Source organism: Periophthalmus magnuspinnatus, chromosome 1 (genome assembly GCF_009829125.3).
Source record: "Periophthalmus magnuspinnatus isolate fPerMag1 chromosome 1, fPerMag1.2.pri, whole genome shotgun sequence".
Lineage (NCBI taxonomy): Eukaryota > Metazoa > Chordata > Actinopteri > Gobiiformes > Gobiidae > Periophthalmus > Periophthalmus magnuspinnatus.
The window spans coordinates 21,928,992-21,953,682 of record NC_047126.1 but is presented as its reverse complement, the minus strand read 5'-3'; the positions used below and the strand labels follow the sequence as shown (position 1 = coordinate 21,953,682).

Here is a 24,691-nt window from a genome sequence, read left to right as displayed (position 1 = left end):
CACATTCAGTCTATATTGAATACAGACTGGAGGCAAATCTTAATATTGTTAAAATGCTCATTTTTGCTGTAATATTGCGAGTTCTAGTGTCTAGTCACTATAATCGAAATGTTCAGGTTCAACATTTATCAATACATCTTTTGGATAGATCTTAAAATACAATGTAATTAATAAGGAAATTTGGCCTGTGCTTGTGGAAATATGACATCACGTTGTAGAATCTGAAAACCAACATTAATTCTACAAGATTAATCTGAATTTGTAAAGTAAAAAAATGTGCAAGTGTAAGTGGATACTCATTTCTGGAGGAATGTCCATTGGTTCATCCAAGTCGTGTTTTGGTGCAACCAAATAAAATCATTAGTCTGGAGCTCTGAGAACTGAACCTAAACCTAATCTGAATCAGGACTAAAGCAATACTAAACCAGGACAATAGAAGCCTTCTATTAGGCTCACAGTGAGCAGAAAGGAGCAGCAGACTACACAGAAGGCTACAGGAATAAAAGCTTTTTGATGTTAAACTGTGTCAGCTTCAAAAGCTTAAATAATATTCTAACCATCCAAATCTGAACATTTTGATAATATTTGGATTTCATTTTTAAATACATTGAAAGATACACTGAAAAATCATATCCAAGTCAAAACAGCAAATCACTCGATAAATACTACATTATATTTAGGCCTAAATGGTAAACGTAAGAGCTATTGTTTTTTGACCTTTGGTGCAACATGCGATTAATCACAATTTAAGTACGTAATTAAACTATTTTAAAAAATGTTATCACTACCAAGCTCTGTTTTAAATGATAAAGGAAATTGGGATTCACTTTTGAGGACATACTGCACAGCCCTAAAAAGGACCTACCATTCTGATGTATGAAGTGCACAATATAAAAATACCAACACTGCCAATATGCCATATATGAAAAAATGACAAAACATAAAGAAGAAGGTCTTTGAGAATCAAGCTAAAACACTTATACCTACTAGGGCTGTAGTCAAAATTCTTGATAGACAAAAGATATCTCATGTCGACTGATTACTCGACTAAAAAGGAGTCGTGGCAAAAACTCTCAAAAACTATTAAGTATCTCACTGCATCTGACCCAAACTGCATTCTAAACACTACACCTGCACAGGAGTTCATGCAAAAACAAGTGTTTAAACAGAAAAGTACTAAGAAGCTCTATTTATAAAAGGCATATGAAAAAACAGGATTAATTCCCAAATCTTTAAATATAATATATAAATCTTTATAATCTAAAGAAAATAATTAGTCAACCAATACAAACTTCAGTTGATTAACACACCAAACTTTTTTGGTGTCTTGTCCAAATGACAAGAGGACTGCCACCCTAATACCTACATTTAATCCCCACATTAACACCCCCATAGCTCATGTACTCACAGTTCTCCCTGCGCGTGTCCCTGCTCAGGCCGCAACTGCTGTCCTCCTCTCAGCGTTCCCCCCGAACGCTCCTCCTGAGAACAGACAGACGGACCGGTCAGTACAACACCACCACCAGTTGGCAGACATTTAGCCAAATGCGGACCCAATCTGGAACGCAGGAGAGGACCGGAACAGCCCGAGAACTGGGAGAAGAATCCTGGGATTTCATCATTTATACTGCCAAACTCTCAAGGCAGAGTGAAGAGGGGAAAAAAGCTAAAACCAAGAATGGTTGCACACCTGCATCAGCATGTACCAGTGAGTCACGACGGCACAGATGTGTCAGAGCTCTCTGTGTTTGTGATGGGAAGAGAGCACGACCCACCTTAACCTGCGCCATCTTCAAAATATGAAGTGTTGCTGCTGGTTTAAGGGGAAACTCAAATGTATACATATAGGCTGTGTTATAATATTTAGGCAATTTAACTTGAATATACTGAGGTCATAGTGTGCCTTGTTTCCTTTTTGGAGTATTTTGCAAACTACGTCTTTGTTGATATATTCAATCCCTCCTCTGAAGCATATAAATCTGAATCATTGATTGCTGATACTGTAACGTTTTAACTTTGGATATTACCTGCTGATGATCAGTTGTTTGCCTATGCATTACAGCCTAAAATTTGAAAATACTCAGTACCACCTTTACTTTTTAATTGGATAAATCATCAGCTTTTGGCTCTGGCTTTTTAAATAGGGTACTCCAAATAAAGACTGACCTCAAAAAATATAAAAATCTTCAGATAGTCAGCTATGTTTGTTTCATTTCAGGCTAGATGTTCCCCACATGTTTAGGTAGGCACTGACTGTAGTAATATTGAGAATGTTGAAGATTTGAACATCAAGTATAGAGCTGTAAAAAATGTTAAATTAACCTATCCTGAATAGCTTTAGAATGATATTGAGCTGTATCAGAAGTGTAAGACCGCACAGGTAAGCTCCATACTGGTTCATGCGCATATACTAGTTTACGTAGTAGGTGGCTTCTTTTTATGGGAGAGGGAATCACAGCTTGATCAAAACAAAACCCAGAACTATTTTCTCTTGCACCACTTAATTAGTCTGCATGAGGAGCAGCCATGTCTTGAGCGTCCCTGTGATCCTCCTAATGCGCTCCATATGTCAACTGCTGAAATTCTCAACACTGTAGCGACTGTTTACCAGCGATTAGCCTGTTACCGCTTCCCACAGGATTATTTTCGACAAAAAACACAGATAAACCTGTTTTTAAAATGGGGACGAGAAGGAAGAAATATAGCTCTTTAGATTGGTGTGGAGAGAACAGGATTTGGAAGTTAAACACGACTGGACGCGCACTTTGGAGCGGTGAGAAATGAGCAGATGCCCGGACGGCCCGATCCAGCTGTGTGACATCTGATAACCGTGAGACAGAATGGACCGTACATGCCACATTAGCGACTTTTCAAAAGTATTTATAGGGAATTCACTTGGCAGTATGAGAGATTAGTCTAAAGAAATAAGAAGACTATTTTGGGATATTTCTGTTAAAGTTAAGCAAATTTGTCCTCTGCATTTGACCCATTCTTCAGTACCACTGGAGCAACCTGGTTTCTAAAAATCCCAATTTGAATATTCAATAGCAGCCAACATTACTATGGTGATGTCTGTGCAATCCCCAAGTCGTCCAAGTGGGCAAAAGGTTAATTTATGACAACTGGACAAAAGTTCTATAATGAAGACATTTTGGCGGTCGTCCGAATTTCTTGTCAGTTCTGACCCTCCTCTGGCCTTAGGACTGGTTTAAATGTGTACTGTAAACAAGGGTGGTTTATTTTCTGTGTAAGCCTACTCTTGCCCTCAAAGAGGTATTTCAACCAGTTCCAATGTCAAAGAAGCCTCAGAAATGATTATTGACAAACATCTTCATTCTGTGTTGTGGGTTCATTTGGATTATGGCTACATTGATGCAGTGACTATGACTATAAACCAGGTAAGAACAGATGGAATGAACAGGGTCAATTATGCTGGAAAACAGATTTCACAAGGACATGAAAGTCTAACAATGGCAGATGGGATGCCGTTTGTGTCAAGTGACCAAGTATTATGCTGTGATTTTAATTACACATTAAAAGAGCACAAACACAACAAATAACCCACCTCCAAAAACAATTAATTTGAAAGTGAATGTAAAATATTCTTAAGCTTAGATGTTATTTTTCAACAGTCACTATAAATCATGATTAATTGTGCTTCATTGTAAGTAATGCTGCTAAATTGTACTGCTTTGCATGGGAACAATCAGTGTCATCTGTGATGACTGGTAAATGCATGGAGAACAGTTGTTCACAAGAGCTATAATGAGCAGGTTAAGAGAAACTTGGACAGGAAAAGAACTAAAGCTTAAAATCATGCTGGATGCCAAAGACACTATGCCATTTTAATAGTTCATTTTTTACAACCTACTCTTATTGGTAAGCTTCCATCATACTCTGAGTGACAGGTAGATTTAACCAATCACAGGGTGAACGTTCAAAAGGGACCAAATGGCTTTAGTTACCTCTTGAAGGTATAATATAATAAATCATGATAAAATAAAAAAATGATGATTCAAAAATATGAAAATATTGTTGCGCGTCCTTGCTGGAAGTGTTGATTCATAGTGTATTTTGGAGCAGAGTTTATTCACTCTTACTTATGAGTAACATCAGTGCTCATGACACAGGGCTCGTACACTAAAGTCATGTATGTGCAGGTACATGAGCAAGTTCCGCGCCGGGCTTTGTCCCACCTCCTCCAACCGTGCCAAAGTCACAAACGCACAGTTCATTTGCAGTTACAAAAGACAAATGTCTTTTGCTTTAGGGGTTTTTTCTCGATTAGGCCACGGTGAATGCATTCTATGACAGTTGTGTATGTTTGCATAAAATTTTGAGCATTTTGGTCGACTGTGAACCAGAAAGTAACATGAGTGTGCTGTTAGCATGCTAGTTGTTATCAATGGTGTGAAGGCAAAACTCAACTGAATTTGCTCTTGTAAACGCTTAATAATTAATAATAACTGGGATGCTAGGAATCATATCAAAGTAATAATAAGTTAAACAACAGTTTAACAGTTAAACTATTTATTTTTTGCACTTGAATGAACTTGAGCTAGAAAAAACCCATTGTTTAAAATGCTAGACATCAAATCATCCATCAGCTCACTGTAATATTTATTAAAAAAATACAGAGTGCCTCAATGAGTGCACTGGTTGAACATTCCATAGATGTTTTAAAGGAGCAGTGTGGTCTTGTTACATATGCAGGCAACCTTTGTGGCTCCTGTCATGTTCTCACACAGAGCTAGAGTGTCCTTCAGATGAATAATACAACAAGTCGTGTCTGGTCACAAGGAATCTGCACTTAAGAAGTTGGTCAGTGTGTTTGTCAGCTGTTAGTGTAAGCTTAAGATCAGGTGTAGGGCTCCAAGATCACAAATGAAATGTGATTATGTGATGTGAAATGGCAACTTTAAAGAGGTCTTCTTAACTGAAGCCTTTGCTGTACTGACTAATTGCTACTATTCAAACTATTCTTTATAATTGTAAAAGAAATCACAAATCTCATTATTTTTTGCCACCTGCTGCTATTAGGGATGCAACAGTATTGGTGATATTGCAATTTCACAGAAGCAAAATTGCCTTAATGTCGTTTTTTCAGTATTAAACCGCATGTATTTGTGTGCAAAATAATCGTTTTCTTTAGTTAGTGTGAGCGGAAAAAATGAGCATGCTTTCCACACTCGAGTTAACAACAACAACAACACTGCGACACGTGGATGGCGTTTGTTAAAAAGGGAGAATGGATAAAGAGGAAAGCTGAGCACAGACCCTGCATGCCCCTGCTGCTTTTAAGTCCCAGTAGCATTTTGGGTTCACCAAGACCACAAGACGAAAGGAGAAAAGGAGACAGACAAACAACAACGCAGTAGTAGCGTTAGCTCTGCTGAGATGTATCCTTGGGAAAATACAAGCACCACAAAGACTCACTTGGCAAAATGACACTCAGAAAAGGTCCCCAAATTCATCAAAAATAAACTCCAGTCCCGCCTAAAACATTTCAGAGTGTTGCCCTACAACAGCACAAGGAACACAGCCAGTGATTCTCATATGTTTTCTGATTTTGACAAAAAAACTACAATATAAACTTTCCTGCTCAAGGGAAAGTTATAGAGCACAACACAAAGCAGGTCCTTATGCAACGTGCTTTACAGAACAAGAAAGTGTTAACTATAAAACTGCAATGTAATTAAACATAGTTTAGTTTGGACATTTTTACTACTCCACCAGGCTGTTCATATTGCTGTTCTTAACATGAATTGGTATTTTGCACTTCAGAAAAGGCATCATTGAAAGATGAAGATATACTTACAATAATAAGTATAACAGCCATATATTAGTGTGATGACATTCGGTAAGTCAGGAATAACTTTGGACCACTGCAAACTGTTTGAAATTAACTATTTGTGTTTTCACACATTTTTAAGACAGTTATATCAAGCATAGCACAGTTAAAATCTCTGACAGTTATAAGTCAGTGAAAAAACATGGAAAGTTTAATAGATGTTTTTTTTAGCTGAAGCTCATTTAGCTTCACACCTCAGCTAACAACTTTGTAGCATGATGCCCGCAGGGATGGGTTGTGGCGAGTGTAAATCCGAACCTGGACCAGCTGTGCAGTGGTGAGCTCTATAGAGAGACTGAAAGACACTTCATAAATCACTGGTGGAATGCAGCCTCATTTCCTCCATGGCTCCACCTCCTCAGCTTCTTCCTCCAGCTCAGACCTTTCTGAGGATTACAGGGGTTCAACAAGAAGCAGACACCCACTACTCACATTTCATACAAACCAATCATGTTTCTATCCAAAAAATGGGTAAAATGATACATTTTTGTCTATTGTCTTGTCATTCTGTGTTTTATGTACCATGTGTTTTTGCATGTTGTAATTTTACTTTTTGTAATATGATTACATTTTGTATTTCACAGATTTTTAATGTCTTTGTCATGTGTATTGAGTGTCCAATCTGCCAATGGAGCTACGGATGAACAAATGTTCCTGTATGGCGCACTCTGCCACATACTGTACTAAACACATGGTAATTAATGTGCACTGCCCCATATTTAATAAATAAACAAACAAATGAATATTTACATCATAACGTGTCACTGAAAAAAAACATATCTGATTGCATGATCACGTTTGACCAGGCTTGAGACGCTTGAGAGTGGGCACCAGACAGATAATTTGTATAAAAAATAAAAGATATCATTCTGGATTTGCCAGGTAATTAGAGGAGCAGCAGCCGGTCAAGTCCAAACTTATCCTCTAACAAGATAGGTGTCACTTCTGATAAAGAAAGCTTGCAGAGTAAAGAAATTCTAGAAAAAATCTTTTTAGAAGCATCACTATCCTACAACCTTCCAGTTTAATAAAGCCATATGGTGCAACATTTAAATAAAACCCTTGGATAGACAGGTGGAAATACCAAATCCACAAATTTGATCAATCAAAATACATTTTGTCATGTTTTGCAACATAAAGAAAAGTGAGGACAAACTTGTGCTCCATCTAAGCCCTAATATTAAACATGAGTATTGAGTACAAACTTGTGAGGAGAGCTTTTATTCTTAATGCAATCATATTTTCACTGACAACTTTTAATGAAATAGTATCAGATAGGATTTTATTAGCCTGTTTAAGTGATGATTCAGATACTGGCTTATATACCACTATTACATTGCCTGGTGTTTCAGAAATGAACAAAAGGGAAAGTTTAACATCAACTTGCACCAGGCAGTATGTACCAAACCTTGCTTATTTTCTTATTTGTGGTCATGCCTTTACTGTCAACTGCAAATACCAAATATGTCTACAAAACTGCAGTGCTGGTCTCCCTGAAGACATGTGTCCTGAGCAAATCTACAGATGGACACCTGTGTTGTTAGAGAGCTCAGCAAAAAGTGTTGTATCCCAGAGGAAATCACGAAGAACCTGAGCAGCAACATGTCACTGCCATGGAAACACTCGGCAGCCCAAAGATGCCCAACTTTAGGCTTTGCAAGTGAACAGCGATTCGATGTACATTTTAGTTTACAGGTGGAATTATTTAAAAATAATTTTAGTATTCAAAAATATCTTAAAGGGTATACAGCATGCTAAATGTTTTTGATATGTTTTGTTTCATCCACATTCATTTCAGCAAGTTTAGACGGTCTCCTTCTCCAGAACTCAAAACTTAATCCATAAAGCTCCTCTATGTTTTTTTACGTCCACACTCCTTTCCCAGGCGTGTTTTGATCATGTCAGTGCTCAAACTATCTTCATTGGCCAGTTAAGCATTTTTCAGCTATGATCATGTTCATCTTCATTGGCAAAAGAAAAATAGATATAAGTCAGTGTCCGCCAGCAATATGACCAGAAATAAAGAAACTGCATGGATGAGCAGCAAAACATCTTCACTCTAGAGCTTTTGTCCAGTTGACAGAATTGAATTTTTCTTTTGCTATAAGATCATACCAGCACGATTGAGGGATTATACGTACATTCAAACTTCACTCTTGAATGTTTGAGCAGATGCAGTTCTAGTGCCCTCTGCTGGCATTTTAGTTCATTGAGAAATCTTTAATTATCCCTATATGCTATATGCTATTCTGTTTGCTTTGATAGATGTTGTGCCAACTATGCTTTGAGGCAGTTCCCAGCTCATTTTAAGCTATGCTACACATTACATTCAGATGCTTATACTTCAAGAAGACAAATATACATCAGTGAAAAATTGATAAAAATATGCATCAACATTGTTCAATTTTGTCCCATCATGTATAACGTACGCAATTTGGGGTGTAATTATTATTATTCCCGGTCCCGATTGACAGTCATGCTCAAAAACCTACACACTTATGGATATTAATTTTGGACTTATATGGAAAGCACTGAGGATTATTGAGAGATTAATTGGTCCAGGAGTGGTCGTTGACGAGCAAATTGCTTCTGGATACTTCTGGTGAAATTGTCTGACCGTAAAGGAGCAGGTACGCCTGGCCTACTAGCCTACACAGTGTTTGTCTATGCGGGACTATTGGATGGCACTAGATGCCCAATGTGCCTTGTAAAGAATACAGTAGCAGTAGCCCATTCCAAAAATGGGTCCAGGAATGGAGGAGGAATTGGAGGACATTAAAAACTCACTTTGGAAAGAGCTGGAGCAAACGGCTAAGATGGCACAACAACAAAAAACTATAATGAAGAGAACCCACCAAGATGGACCAGCAGATCTGTGGAGCAGCACGTGACGAGATTACTCGGCATCAAAGGAGTAAACATGGACATTGAAGCCTGCCACGCTTTACCTAAGAGAAATAATTGGCCCAATGCGGTGATCGGTTTGTAAACAGAAAACAAAAATGGCTCAAACAGGTAAAAAACAATATGAAGGAACAAATGCATACTTAAACAAGCATCTGACCAAACAGAACGCAGACTGTTCACGTCAGGCCTGCATTCTGAAAAAGCAAAAGAAGAGTCAGGCTGCGTGGACGACAAACTGCAAAGTATTCATAAAACTGAATGGTATACCAGAAGAGGCCAAACTGTCATGGCTAAGGGATGCACGAGACCTGGAAAAGTTCAAATGAAGGAAAAAAGCTAATACTAAACTGTCACCTTTAGTTTCTCCCATTATGATAAATACTAAGAAATCATCATCTGAAGACAATGTAGATGCCATGAATCTCGTCAATAAACAACTTGAACATTATTAAAAAAAAAATTAAAAAAAATTATATTTTCATAAATGATCCTGACAATGACAATGATCCTGATGCAGACTTCTTTCAAAATAGTGCAAATACTACTGTCAAGCTGCTTATACAACAGACCAGACAGACACCTTATGGATAATTCATTTCAAAAGTCGTAATGTTAAATAATATCTTTAAAAAAATAAATTTTGCATGTCCTTTGCTACAATTGTTATTTCAGAAACATGGATTAATGATGATAGGCCTCATAACTTTATTTTAGAGGGATATGAAATGTTCAAACTAAATATAAATCATAAAAATGGGGGTGGTCTTGCACTGTACATAAAAAATAACCTGAGGGGAAAAAAAAAATGCTGAAAATATGACTAACTATTGATGAAGTAACGGAGTGTCTTACGGTTGAGCTGTCATTTGCAAACAGAAAAAATATATTGGTAAGTTGTACTTCCAAACACCAGGATGAAAATTTGATTGTATAGAAAACACTATTCTCAAAACTTGGGAATTTTTCTGTGCTAAAATTTTAACATTTATACAGTCTGTGTAATTGTATCCAAAAATCACAAGGCCTATATGAATTACCCTACATAATTCCTCATTCATTGATACCATATTCACTAACGTTAAAAGAGATGCATCAATACAATAACAGTATCGGGTATCAGTCCGATACCAGGCTCCTGAATGTGCTGCCAATACCGATACCACTATACCACTATAACTGCAATGCGACTTAATTTGATGCTCACAGCTCACCTCAGCTGAGCAGTGAGCAGTGCGCTCTGAGAAGAGACAAGTTGACCATAAAGAGGCACATTAACTGCACAATAAGCTCAGCTTTAATCGTATGTGACTGTCACACGAACTATGAAAATATTAAGGACTCAAAAGTTTTTCAGTTCACAAAGGATATCAGCGCAGTGATAGTGTTTACATAGTAGCATGTTAACATGGCTAAGTGGAGCTAACAATTCTTAGCTTGTGCAGGCATTTTAAGTGATTGTAACTGACAAATAGAGGTAGCGCATGTCCATATCATAGACTGCATAAAGAAGCGGACTAAGTGAGTGTGACATCACCCATAGCGTTTGGCTTCAGTCAAATGAAGCTCATCAAGGCTAACATTTATAAGGGTGAATTTGGAGCCGAGTGCCATATTTGGAATTCCAACCGCGAGTATCATAGCAACCAAAGAGCCAATCCAGAGCAAGGCCATTGAAGGAAACGGCTATTCCAGCCTGCACCACTGGTTTAGCGGGGAGTGGGAACTTAGCAGTGCTGTCAATCAAACCTGTTGATAACGCTAGCAGGAGCGACTTTGGAGAAAGAAGGTGCCCGATTTGTCTGTTATTAAATGTTCATATTTTGATTAACGGGGTTAATATAAACATTTTAAGACCAAAAAGACAAAGCTCACTGAAGCACTTAGAGGGAGGGGTGACAATTTTTCAATGTAAATTGAAAGTCGATGGAGCTGAATCGTGCCGATGCGCTCTTCACATTTGGAAAGCGCTGGCTATCGTGACCGCTATGTCCGTTTATACAGCTGAAACCAGAAGTTTACATACACTATATAAAAAGAGACGTATGCTTTTTTCTTACTGTCTGACATGAAATCAATCAAAACTTTTCCTGTTTTAGGTCAATTAGGATTTCCAAAATTATTTCTATTTGCTAAATGCCAGAGTGAGAGAAGGAATTTTAGACAATGTTTCATTACTTTTCATTCAAAGTTAGAAGTTTACATACAGTAAGGTAACTATGACTTTAAACAGTTTGGGAAAACCCAGATGATGGTGGCATGTCTTCTGACAAGAGATGAACGTGCTTTGGTCCAAAATATCAACCCAAGAACAAAAACAAAAGACCTTATGAAGATGCTGCTGAAGCTGGTAACAGTGTGTCATTATCCACAGTGAATCGAATACTGTACCAACATGGACTGAAAGGTCACTCTGCAAGAAGAAGCCATTACTTCAAGAGAAACATAAAAAAGACAGATTACAAATGCATACAGGGATAAAGACCTGCTTTTTTGGAGACATGTCCAGTCCTGTGGTCTGATGAAACTATACTTGAACTGTTTGTCTGCCATTATGAACATTGTAACGTTCCGAGGAAAAAGGGCTTGCAAGCCTGAGAACACCATTACAAGTGTGAAATATGGGGCTGGCAGCATCATGTTCTGGGGTTGTTTTGCTGCAGGAGGGACTGGTGCACTTCACAAAATAGATGGTATCATGAGGACAGAACATTTTGAAATACTGCAGTAACATCAGCCAGGGAGTTAAAGCTTGGGCACAAATGGGTCTTCCAAATGGACAATGGCCTGAAGCATACTGCCAAACTGGTTACAAAGTGGTTTAAGGGTAACAAAGTCAATGTTTTGCAGTGGCCATCACAAACCCCTGATCTCAATCCTATTGACAATTTATGGGCAGACCTGAAAAGGTATGTGCGAGTATGGTAGCCTACAAACTTGGCTCAGTTACATCAGTTCTGTGAGGAGGAATGGGCCAAGATTCCTGCCAACTATTGGGTCAAATGTTTTGGATATTCTTCCAAAAGCTTCCCACAAGTTACACAATTTAAAAGGCAATGGTACCAAATACTAATGAAATGCATGTAAACTTCTGACTCTGAAAAAAAAAAAATCCTTCTCATATTATTCTGGCATTAGCAAACAGAAATAATTTTGGTAATTCTAACTGACCTGAAACTCACGTCATGTTTTTATAAAGGGTATGTAAACTTCTGATTTCAACAGTATATACAGTCTATGATTCATATTCATAAAGTGTGGCTCTGGTAAAGTAAGAATAGAAAACATGCTTAAAGTGGTTCCTCAGGAGAGTTCAGTTACTAAATATTAAAATGTATATTGGAATTATACCTAACCAGTGATTTTAGTACAATTTTAAAACGGCTCCTCAAATAAGTATTCCATTGAAAAAGTAGGCTATACTATAATGAAATTATGTATACATTATGAAATCATGAAATAATAAAAAGATAATACTATTGAATAACAAATAATGAAATGACGAATTGGATTTAAATTACAACTGTAATAGAACCCCTGTAAAAATAATGCCTGGTACTCGGTATCAGCAAATACTCAAATTTAAGTACTTGTACTCGTACTCGTTTTGGAATAAGTGGTATTGGTGCATCCCTAACTAGGGATGGAACAATATATGATAATATCGCTAATCGCAATTAAAAAGGTCCACAATTAATTGTTTGTGGAATTTTGTAATAATATTGATTATCGCCCACGTTTATAAATCGCCTTTAAAGCACCAAACTGCCTCATGTTTCTGGTTTCAATACAGTGTTTAGATGTTAGTTCTAGTGTTTGCCCACAAGGGGTCCCTCTATCATAGCAATGAAACTTGTTAGCTTCTGTGCTTATTCTGAATTGGGGATGGTTCTTCACCTCAGTCACCGTCATGTCTAGTGGGCAGGCAGTGGATCTGGATCTGGATGACGCCACACATTTATATCCTCCACTCAAGAAGGTACAGTCTGATGTGTAGAATTATTATGGCTTTGAAAAACAAGATCAACACGGTAATGAGCTACCATTCTGCAGAGCCTGCCCAAAGAAAGTTGCGGCTCCAAGGGCAAACACCAGCAACTTGCATGCACATTTGTGAGACATCCATCCTGCATTGTTTGACAAACTTGAGCCGAAAATATCCATCGTAAGTAACATACAATGTGAAATAAACTATTGAATGTAGTTTGTGTTAGTTTGGATTTGCATGAATAATGGTATGTGTTTGTGTCAACTTTGCTATCGCTAGCTTTGTTAGCGCTAACTGAAAAGCATTTTGTACATCTGATAGCTGCGATGTCAGCATATCCTTTATCGTACCTTTTTCTGGGGGTTTTCTCAGGTTGGTTCATGTGTTTTTTTATAGTCAAGAGTTATATAATTGACACATTTATTATTCATTCATTGTATGGCAATTAATGTTTTAGTGACTTTTAAAAACTGTATACCTTGGTTTAATAATTATGATAATATCGTTCATTTTGATTTTGGCCAAAATAATCGTGAGTCTAAATTTTAATATCATCCCATCCCTATCCCTAACCAACTATTTCTGTGCTCTATAACCAAAAAAAATATAAAAGATATGGATAAAAGAAAACTTTATACTAAATTCATTAGATTAATCACTGAATGTGTTTAAAGGTCTATAAACACAAAATTGGATAGCTCTCTTGGAAGAAACTGAAGTAAATGCTGCTTACAATGCTTTTCTGACCACGTTTACAACCCTCTATGATTTACATTGTCCAAAAGGGACATTAAAAGGCGGGAAAAGGTCACTAGTCCATGGATAACAAAGTGTATCAGAAAAAAAGTAAAAAAGTATAGGAACAAGTTAACCAATATAATAAGAAATTGTAAAAAGTAATATTTTAGCACAGTAGAAAACAATAGGAACCATATTAAAAGGCTGTGGATCAGTGAAGTCAGGAGAGCAGGGCTCCAACTAACAGCTATTTCTTTGGTTAATTGACTAATCGCCTGTACAGTCCATGATTCTTTTGAAATACTCTCAAAAGCATGTATATTACCAGACGCGGAGTACATTTATAAACAGGTTTTCTGCTTTCTTCTTCACTGTTTATTAAATTATAATTATTTATAAACTATGCAATTATTTTTATTTTGTACGACCATAAACAAATGAACAACAAAAAACTTTTTGTTATCTTGTATTTTCTTCTGTACAATCATAAACAATCAATTACATTGCTGTTATTTCAGTGTACTATATCTTTCCTTTGGTATGACTATAAAATAACCCTAACCCATGTAGTCCAAATGTAAAAAATTTGAGGTTGAAAGTGTGTTAACTATATGGTAATGTAAAAGAATGAGGGGTAGGACTCGATAAGAAGAAAATAATATCTTAGCAACCAGGCAATCAATTACAGAAAAGCACTTGTACTGCTAAACTCATCCTGCTCTCTTCATGGCACAACACAACCTCTGCATTCACCCTAACACCTATGCAAGATGGAGATGGCAAAGTGCTGAGCAAATGACAGCAAAAACACCAACAAGGACACAAGAAGAGAAGAGAGGAGGGGGCCAGACCTGTGGAGAGAGTCCTGGGGCTGCTGCAGTGTTATCTTGGCCGACCACACACCTCCCCTTTTCAAGTGCCACTGAACCACCAGCTGAGCTGGAACCGCGTAGGAGCAGGGTGGAGGTTTGCTGCGGAGAATGAAGAGAAGGTGAATAGGTAAGCATTGGACAGAGACGATAACAGCAAAATTGTCCAAAGCCTGAAAAGCAAAGAGAAGGTGAAGTACTTGTAGAGTGTTGCTGAAAAGGGCATTGGTAACTTTAAGACTGACGTTGTTTATGTCACGCCTCCAGAGGCCAGAGATGTAGAAAGCATATGGTGGCCATGTGTTTGAAATGGGCTAGCTGCATGAGGGGCGTGACATGACCACAGTGCAGAAAGTGAATTGACAGACTGTTTGTGGTCTTCTCTGTTGGATTATCCTCTCTAATAGACTTAGAGGCACTTTACCTCAGCTCCCAGCTGTCTGCAGTGCGCATCAAGAGAGGCCCGGGTCAAGTTTGGGAGAGGTGGTTCAACAGTGACACTGCAACTTGTTTATGGGGCCTATAAGCTCATTTATTGTGTTCATGGATTCTGCTTGTTTTGCGTCCTATGGATAAACCTCCATAAAGAATGAATGATTTTCATTTTTACAAGTTCAAAGACGACATTTTTCTGGCATTCACTAGTCAAAAAAATGTAACTTTGTCAAAACAAGGCTAGTTATGTTTAATCTATACACATGGTCCATATGTTCATTCATGTTAACACAAAAACAGTGTGTTGAAAGTAAAAAAGAAAAAAGTAAAACAGAAGACTGCAAAACAGCAGGGATTTCTGCAGAATAAAAGAGGAATCAATTAAGAATTAACTCACTTTTTGAAAGTTACTAGAATATTAGAAAGAAACTGTCACATGTAAATGTTTGTGATTGGATTTGACGGCCTATGGACCAGTTCCAGACTCTCCTGTATTTGGACTGAAAGCAGGAGGGGCTACCTCGCCAGGCTATCAAAAATTAGGCAAACAATATGAACATTAAAAGCACCAGTGTCATTGTGACTTGGACAATGTGTGTGTACTGTGTAATATTCCCAGCTCCCACTGAAGACTGTAGAGCACATTTGTCATAGAGGCCAAACCGCAAATAATACAATTTCCGGAATAGTCACATGGCATGACAAAGCCTGGCCAAAAATAAGTTTTTCCCAAGGACTGTTACGTCAAAGGGTCATAAGTGAAATAAACCTAATAAATCAGGACAAGGACTGATAATTGAGCATGCATTCATATAACACAATTTTCTTTGAACAGCAAATGCAGCAAAACACAAGATTTTGTTAGAGTGCCTTTCTGTGGGGTTTCTCCAAGAATATTTAATTTCTATTTTTTCACCAAATTCACCAATATTATGTACCGGTACTTTAAAATATGATTGCAATTAGATTTCTTTTTCAAAGATTCACTTCAAACATATTGAGGGGCATTATCATTTGAGCAAAAACAGACGATAACTGTTAAACTTATAGGATTTATGCATTCAACAGACATATTTGTAAAAGAGTTTTTAATAATTACAACACTCACAACTGTAATATCGAACTAGATACCATGCAAATGGCTGAGGCCATTGCAAGTGAATGTGCATACAGAGTCAGGGCTCCAGACTAACAAAGTTGAGTTGGATGCATCAGCGAGCCTAAAATTTTCATGTGGCTGCAACAGAAGATGATTTGAGCGTACCAAAACCTGTCGCTTGTTTTAGCCATCATAATATATTATCCTTAAATTACTTCAACAATAAGGGCTAAATAAATAATATTAAGGAATACTTTTAATTGACTGTACAATTTATTCTCTCAATTACACTGATTCACTCACTTCACTTATTATTTAGCTTTTTTTCTTTTAATATTTCAATAATCACTGTAGTTTTATATATTCAAAGTTGTTTATGTAATCAAATAACATTAAGAATTTACCTTTTAAGTTAACATTGAATTCAGAGTCAGTATTTTATTTGAGTTTAATTAGTAAAAAGTTACGAAATAAATATTGGCTTCAAAAATTTGTCAGAGTGAGACGTCTGTGCTTTTAAGGTTCTTCACAGTTCACTATAGCAAGTGCAGAGTGAGACCTGTTACTTTCAACAATGTAGTTTTAGTTTCTTTTTCTCCCCAGACATCAACAGCCTCAAGTGATTTAAGTAACTAAACAGTGTGGGGGATCTGTAGGTTTGATGCTTCTCTTTAAAAAGGTAAATACCGGGCACGACCTGAGAACATTAGCTTCAGCTGCTCAGACTGGCGCTATAGGTCTGGTAAAAGGTGAGGAGAGAGTGAGTGAATTAACACGTTTCTTTTTTTCTAGCTGCTAAATAAAACCATAATTTAAGTGTATTTTGCAAGTTTTAAGCTGTGTTTCTAATGAGGACACAGTAGAAGGGACATACTGAGGATCTGTTTAAGGAGTGCTCAAGGAAAATTTTCAGTCGCACCCGTCAAAATTCTAGGCCCATGTACACCCAAATAGATCCCACTCTGAAGCCCTGTAGAGCAATTTGACCACGTTTCAAAGCCGTGTGGTGTACTGCTGGACTCTGGATTGTTAGATCAGTTACTTTTAGAATGAAGAACATATCAGGCTGGGTATTTAAGATATAGATATGCTTCAAGCTGGACTCTGCACACTGAAGACTGGTGAAGGCACAAACACCATGTCTTACCATCTACACCATCAAAGTTAAGAGAAGACTGCCCAGTCACTCAGTAAGTTCTGATTAGTCTTAGACCATACTGTTAAAGATGGTCAGTACACAATCTCCAAAAAAACTATACAAGTAGGACTTTAAATATTAAATGCAGCCTGTATCTCTTTCCTCTCAGTGGTCTCTGGACTCCCCTCGGACCCTGAGACAGTGGCAGACCTCTGACCGGGCGTAGAAGAGAAGCCCCCATTCACAAAGACAGACGTTTCCATGACAACAGGCCCTCTGTTGGGAAGGGCCTCCTTTCAGAGCGTTTTCATCCTCAAACCTCGTCTCTCACACGGAGACTGCTGCATGGGCTCTGTGCAGTGGACAAGCCGGGAGGAGATGTGATTGTGTTAAAGCCAGATGGAGGGGCTGAGGGAAAAGCCTGGAGCTTATAGACAGCCTTTGATAAGAGTTACACAAAGACTGGACCAGGGAGAAAGTAGCCACACCGAAAACGCTTTTTGTATAGAAAAGGTTCAAAAAGTTTATATAAAAGATGAAGAATTATTCAGGCCAATTTGGCAGTGTTTACAAGTCTTGTTAATCATATGTTGACAATCTCTAAACGGTTTAAAATGATTATTCATATTACTAACAGTCCATAATTATGATAAAATTATTCAAACATGCCTCAACAACTATTCAATGCATTTACATTTTTATACTCAGATCTTCACACTAGACCTTATACACCAGACCTGTTGAATGTTGTCATTTCACCTACATGCAACCCAGTGATAAATGGTGTAGTTCAAATTTGATTCATACACCACCAACTAATTAACTCAGCAATATTTGATGTTCACCAAGCTAAACTGAACAATCTATAGATTACAACTGGGCCAGTTTTTGTGATTATAATATCGATATTTTTAGCTACTGTATCAATATGTATCCTCATGATTTTTTTTGTGTATATATTAGATATAGCCATGGGATGTAATTTTGTTAAATTTTGTGTTGCGATTATCAGGGCAAAAATAATTGCAATTAACAATATTATGATAAATGATTATGATAAACGTTGCTGACAGTTTAAAAATGTTATGGATATTAATAACGATCATTTTAAGATATAAGTTCCATGTTTAAACTTTTATGTAAGTGTACCTTGTTTCAGTGAGAACAACTACAATTTAACAATCTAGAACATTATGGACAAACAGGGCCGCTAACAGAAATTTGGGGGCAAGAAGCCTCACATGGGCCCCCCCTTCTAATACAAATTAATCCCATTCTGGGCCCGTAAGACCCTGGGGTGCGGGACAACAGACCCCCTCGACTACCCTGAGTGGCTTTTTTTTTGGAACATTCTGGCTTTGTTGGGGATTATCATTATTACATAAAATTTGTTTAGTGTCCCATCCCTAATCAGAAATAATTTTGTGACAGTTACAATTTTGTTGCTTGTTTATGTAATACATGTAACATATCCACTGCTTTAATGATTTCACTGTAAGAAATACTGTTGTTAAAATGTATTTCTTTAAAAACAGTAATATCGCAGAATAACATAAGGTACATCAATTATCACATACATGGCCAAGTTGTGATACTATCATATCATGAGCCATTGAATCGCGAGGGACCCTGTGACTCTAAGCCCTATTCAAAACTAGTGCAAACATTCAATATATTGGTGCTAGATGAGCAAATCTTTGTGGTGAGCCTAATGTTACTCCATGCACTATTTTTTCCTGTGTGTCCTACTCTACAATTAGTGGTGTCCCCTGTGTGGGTCACATAATGTTCCCTTTGCAGTCGGATCAAAGCCACATGCCTGGAGATTCCTCCCTGTGTTCATTAACCAACTCACTGCTACATGGCACCGCTCTGAATTATTAACATGCTTCGAGTGGCGCACTGTAACAGCAGCGGGCCACGAACTACTGCAATGTACACCCACCCACACGCCATTGAGCTGGTACACTTCACAGCCTCTACTTAAAACATTAGAAAGACACATTCACAAAAGCAACGAGATAGTCAAAGTTTAAGAACAGTGTTAAAGCAATAGTGAAAATGTAATGCCTATGGGAGTAAGTCCGTATGCCTGTGGTAACAAAGGGAATGTAAAATGAGAGGCAAACAGCAGGACGTAAAGGTTAGGAAAAGTTATCGTGCTTCACACAGAGAGTGTTGAAAGGAGAAGATATGTTACAGGGAAGTGTATCAGGGAACAGATTTTAACACAATGAAACACTGCTGTTTAAGAAGAAGAATGACAGCCACATGCAGGACGGGAATCAGAAATCGAAAATTCTCACTGAGGGACACTTAATGCTGTAAGAGGTCCTGACATTGATAACAAATATGTTTGTGTAAGTACATGATATCATTGTTTAGTGGAGAAAAAGAAAAGCAAGTGTCTTTCAAACTTGGGATTAGGCTCAGTCTGAGTCTGAGTCTGTGTATGTGTATGTCTGGTTGTTTATGAAGCACATCTCTTATACTTGTCTATTAGACCCACAGGCAACATAACACTAATGCATCCATAGCATATATTTATGATAGACAGGTGGCCATCACATCCTTTCTTTATGCCCAAATCAAAACTCTAGCAAGATTACTTAAGCAACAGCTTTAAAACAATGTCACAATTGCTGTGGCCCTTACAAAATAAAAGACTCTGCATTTATGTGTATATAAACTGTCCTATTGTGAAAAAGGTGACATGATGGAACTGCACTGACTCTACACCTTGGGCAACAGAGGGTTCATTAGTGTATGCATTAACATAAGTAATGCCATTTATTGTTGTTGGAATAAGAATTTAACAACAGCAGTTTGACTGAAAATAGCCTAAACGTAATGTAAACATTTTTAAAAAGTGAAATGAGAAAGTATCGCAAATTATATACTGTATTTTTTTTTGGTTAGGCTCACCAGTGCAACTAAACTAAAAGGTTAGTCTGGAGCCGTGTCAGTGAGTGCATTAAACATCAGATTTCAGGGGACTCTACATGCTTATCAATCTGTAACACTAAAATATATATTGTGGCACTCCTATCACAGTGCAACCCCAATAACTGATATAAAATTAATTAAAGTGATGAGGAAAATCTTGTTTCAGCTATTTAAGAACATATAATAAAAAGAGCCAGTGGAGTCAGAACATGTTTGAGATCCTGAGGCACAGGTAAGTAACATAAAAGGCATGTCACAGCCAAACACTGACCCATATAAGTTGCAGCCTAACCTTTATCTGCCAGACAATCCCGGCCTTGCTGTTGTTGTCAAATACGGCCCTAGAGGCCTTGGTGATTGTTTGAAGAGAAGGAAGCGCTCAGAGACTTCCTGAAGATACCAGGTGATTTGGATCTGCTTGCTGCAACAGAGAAAAGCCTTTCATTTCCTCTTTGACTGGTCTCACTTTCTGCCCACACATACTGCTGACAGAGAGCTGGACTTAAGCGCTGCTCATTCTCATCTTTATGCTCCACTCACCGAATTACTCTGTCTCCACGGCTCTTGTCTCACCTAATGAATCAGAATGCAGCAAGTTTTTAGATACTGTCATAGAATGCATTTACTTTATTTCCAATGGACTCTACACCTGATGATGTATTATAGGTGTAGTATAAAAGGTATGAAAGCAAAATGATGACAAAGTATAAACTGTGCCTTGATGGTATAGAACGCATGTGCAGTGTACAACAGAATACAGCGGTCTCAAACACCCAAAGCGCACTATGCTGTACCCAGACAGTTTTGGACACGCTAGGAGCTCCTCAATTCAACACAGATGCTGCTGCTTTTCATGTGGACCTCGATTGTTGAAACCGCCCAGTAGTTTGGTCCCTTTTATCCTCCATGTTTACCTACTTGCTATTAAACTGGAACAGAACAGGACACATGGTAGGTTAGGCTTGCAAAAGTAATGCAGTGGTGTAAGCAACCGTACATGGTTACAAATTTATATAGCATAATTAAATTTATTCTCCATATTTGCAAATGTCAATTTGTTGTGAAGGCAAATAGTGATTACCTTCCAGAGAAAGATCAAAGATTTATCAAAAAACTGATTTCACCCAATCAGCTTGAAGATTTGTATTTGAGATAGATAATGTATAGAACTGGAATCAGGAGTGCTTCCCATCTCCATCTTGCTTCTTCCATGTTAAAACATGATTCAACAAAATCAAACTGTCATACCTTTATTTAATCCTACTAAATCTAAATTCTATGTCAAATGGCTGAGGTTGCCAGAAACATTCACTTGATATCTAAATTTGATATAATAAATATATAAAGCAACAGCAAAGTATTGCCCTTTTATGTTTATAAATGGCAAATATCGACAGAGCACAATATTACAATATTTTAAATATATAAAGAGTGACCAACATTGGAACAGTTTTAGTGTGTTCTTGGCCTCAAGGATGTTGTGCTTAATTCTGAACACTACCCTATAAAAAGACACAGCGTTTATTTGAATGTTTTCTACCAAAAATAATACACTTCATACTATTTCAACATTAGACTGGAAGTGCTCACAGCTATTGAATAAATCAATGCAAAATAAACCAAATCTTTAAAGTAAGGTGCTAAATATAGTATGGAAACTTTAAATTCAATTCAAAGTAAACTTTTATCAAAAAGTAGTAGACGAGATAGACACAGTTGATAAATACACGACTCATCAAATACCAGCCATGTGTGAAAATATAAGAAGTATGTAGTATTCTTAAAAATGCATGCCACAGTTACGAACGTTCTCAGGAACCGTCGCTAAAACAGAATAGAAAGGATTTGCAGACAGGTTCAAGTTGCATGCCGCTCTACACAAGTTTTCACACTTTTACTCAAGTTTGCAGATTTTGGTATGCACAGGCGCGAGAACACAACACGAGTTCACACCTAGTTAGTTTGTAAATACGCCCTGGAAACTTGAAACTTAAAAGAGTGGGTCAACTTTTACTGCCCGCTAACAAACCGTACCAGTGCAAGAAGTTGGCTTACTTGCAATGCTAACTTTGCTAATTAAGAACCAGGGGCTTTATGCTAGGCCCCTTTCACTTCAATATTCACCACTTTGCATGCAGTATGGTATGAGTTTTAAATACGTTTACCTTTGGCTTCTGTTGTTCCACAAATGCACCAGGCCTTTCAGGTGACTCGCTTCAGGTTGCGCATCCAGGAGGATGGTGATGCTAATGCTAAATGTTCCAAATTGGTATGCGCTCCTTCTTCGTTAAAGGGGTTCCCACGAGCAGTGATCGGTGTTATCACCCAAGTACCAGGAGCTAGCACGTTAGCACAGCAAGCTAATACGGCTGTAAGGCACTATACAGTCCAAGTGAGTCGTTAGCGGGCTAGTAAAACACCGCTAACCTTAGCTTCCCCGTCAAACAAGCGAATGTGCGGGTCGACCTTTTGACTCTGTCCCTTTAACGGGAACCGTGCAAATGTCTCTGATCATTATAACAGAGAAAACATATCCAACGAGACCAAAAAGCGGGTCAGATGTGAGCAGTTTGCGGTCCACAGCCAGCTGAACCCGCTAGGTTTGCTCTTCTCCTGACTGCTCTCCTCTGACTGGAGAGAACGGCTGTCGCAGCGCAATGACGCCACCTTTTTGTGTGGGCGCTAGAGTGTGATGTCAAAACATGCCCCACTGAGATCTAGTAAAATATAAATATAAATAACATTATTGACATGTTAAAGCAGAAATGAATTAATGTTTTATTTGGGTATGTACATATTTATTTTTATTTATATTTTTATGTATTTTATTTTTGTTTGTTTATTTATTGATTTATTGATTCCAAAGATTCAACACAATTTAACATCCTTAGAATAGCATTTCCTATTTTTTCTCATTGGACTACACATGGTCAATAATAGGAATATATTGATATTGATCATATATATTGAAAATCCTTTATTGGTTGTTTATTGTGTATTGAAACTAGGCTTCACAACATTAATTTGAGTGATGTCACAAACCCAGAGCTGGTTCTTTTACAGTCTGTGGGTCTGGTTAGTGGAAGGCAGATGCAGGCTAATGTGGATTAGAGTGCTGCCTGCTGCTCCTGTTAGTCCTGCAGTGCCAGCTATGGTTGGCTTTAGCTTATGGTCATTTTTGTGGAGAGTATTTTGATCCTCCAGGGAGAGTCTGAGAACCCGAGATATCACTAAGCACCAGTGTGTGATCCTGAAGTAGTGAGCTCAGACTGGCAGCTAGTCAATGAAAACTAAGGAGCATGTCTTAGAAACAAAGCCTGTCTGTAAATGCTCTTACTAAATTCGGATGGGTGACAAATCAATGGAGAGGCTGTGGGGTATTGTTTGAGGAGGTTCAGGGTTTCAGGCATTGATTCTAAATCTATAACCATGGCAAAAGCAACACTAATAGGCCTAATAACATACGGTATTTTGTATCATAATATCTCCAAGAAGTACTGGAGCTTTATACTCATAGTTGTACAATTTATCACACATTGCCTAAAGACATTTTTGTTCCAGAAGGGCTATTAGTACTTGTTATTACCATTTCAATATTTTATGTATTTCTTTCTTTTAGGTCTAGGTCTTTTAGGTCTATCTACTGTAGCACTTTGAGATTTCCTTGTGTAAATGCAAGTGCAATATAAATACAATTTATTATTATTATTTTGGGTCTATTTTTAGTTCCTCCGTTTATTTTTACAACTCAATTTCATTATTAATTTTATTGTATACATTCATTTTTTTTTTGCTTACTGTTTACTGGTTGCATGTACTTATTTGGATGCAGTATGTCAATATATTATTATAATTATCTTATTGATTAAATTATTTGGATAAGTTGTTTATGTATCAAACCACTGAGCTGCTGGTGATGTTGAACCAACTGCATTTGACAGCATATTCAGTAGTGTGCTGACAGAAAAGCCCCAGTTACCATGGTGCTATGTGTTTTCTTCTCACAAATGGCCTGGATGATTGAGTGTGGTGGTCGCGGCAGCAGCAGCAGCCGGCAGACAGATGATGTGCACCATTGCAGTTCTGAGGACAAACAAACATGGCTGAGATTGGCTGATGGTGACTGGTTAAGTGACCACCTGCTGCACATGCTGTTGCATGAGAAACACGGTTGTTGTTGGAGTTGTCAGATTAAATAAGGGTTATTCAGTTAAAGTAGTTCTTCATTGGATTTGGATTTTTAGTTATATTGCTCGAAAGAGAAAAGTAAATGCATTAATGTAATGTTGTGGCATTTGTTCTTCTTTTCATTGATCTACATAGCCTTCTCGGTCCCCATCCCTTTCTCACTGGTACTTTAGAGAATCCCCTTTTTTATGTTAAAATAATAAAAATTTTAAAAAAGTGAGATTTGCATACAGGAGTTTTTTGCTATTCCAATCTCTCTCTGTGTTATGATTGATTAAAAAAAATTTTAAAAAGCATAGTGATATTGTGGTTATTATGAGCTTAAAGCCACAACATAACTGATTATTAAAAATAAAAGCATATTTTGTGTTTAATTTTGGGTGTGTTTATTGCACTGAAAAATGTATAAAAACTTGCTTAATGTGAGTGGCTTGCATCTCCACAAACCTGACTCTTATTTAGCCTGAAGGAGGGCCTCCTCCTGCTTGTTTCCACGTAAATGTTTTTCCTTTTGCTATAATCTTTTACAGTTTGA

The 24,691-nt window shown here is 37.5% G+C and overlaps 2 protein-coding genes across 3 annotated transcripts in view; both read right to left on the bottom strand.

Annotated features, from left to right (window-relative positions):
• The window catches only part of fbxw7 (F-box and WD repeat domain containing 7), a 121,876-nt gene extending 99,267 nt beyond the window's left edge, over nt 1-22,609 (bottom strand). The window contains exons 1-3 of one of the 2 annotated variants that reach the window (XM_033983790.2): nt 22,134-22,609; nt 14,333-14,452; nt 1,409-1,482 (exon numbers count right to left, since the gene is read on the bottom strand). The gene's annotated coding sequence lies outside the window, so the exon portion shown is untranslated. The remainder of the gene's footprint in view (nt 1-1,408; nt 1,483-14,332; nt 14,453-22,133) is intronic. The other variant, XM_033983865.2, reaches the window with a different exon arrangement.
• The window catches only part of tmem192 (transmembrane protein 192), a 93,982-nt gene that overhangs the window by 14,507 nt on the left and 54,784 nt on the right, over nt 1-24,691 (bottom strand). The gene's annotated exons all lie outside the window — the stretch shown is intronic.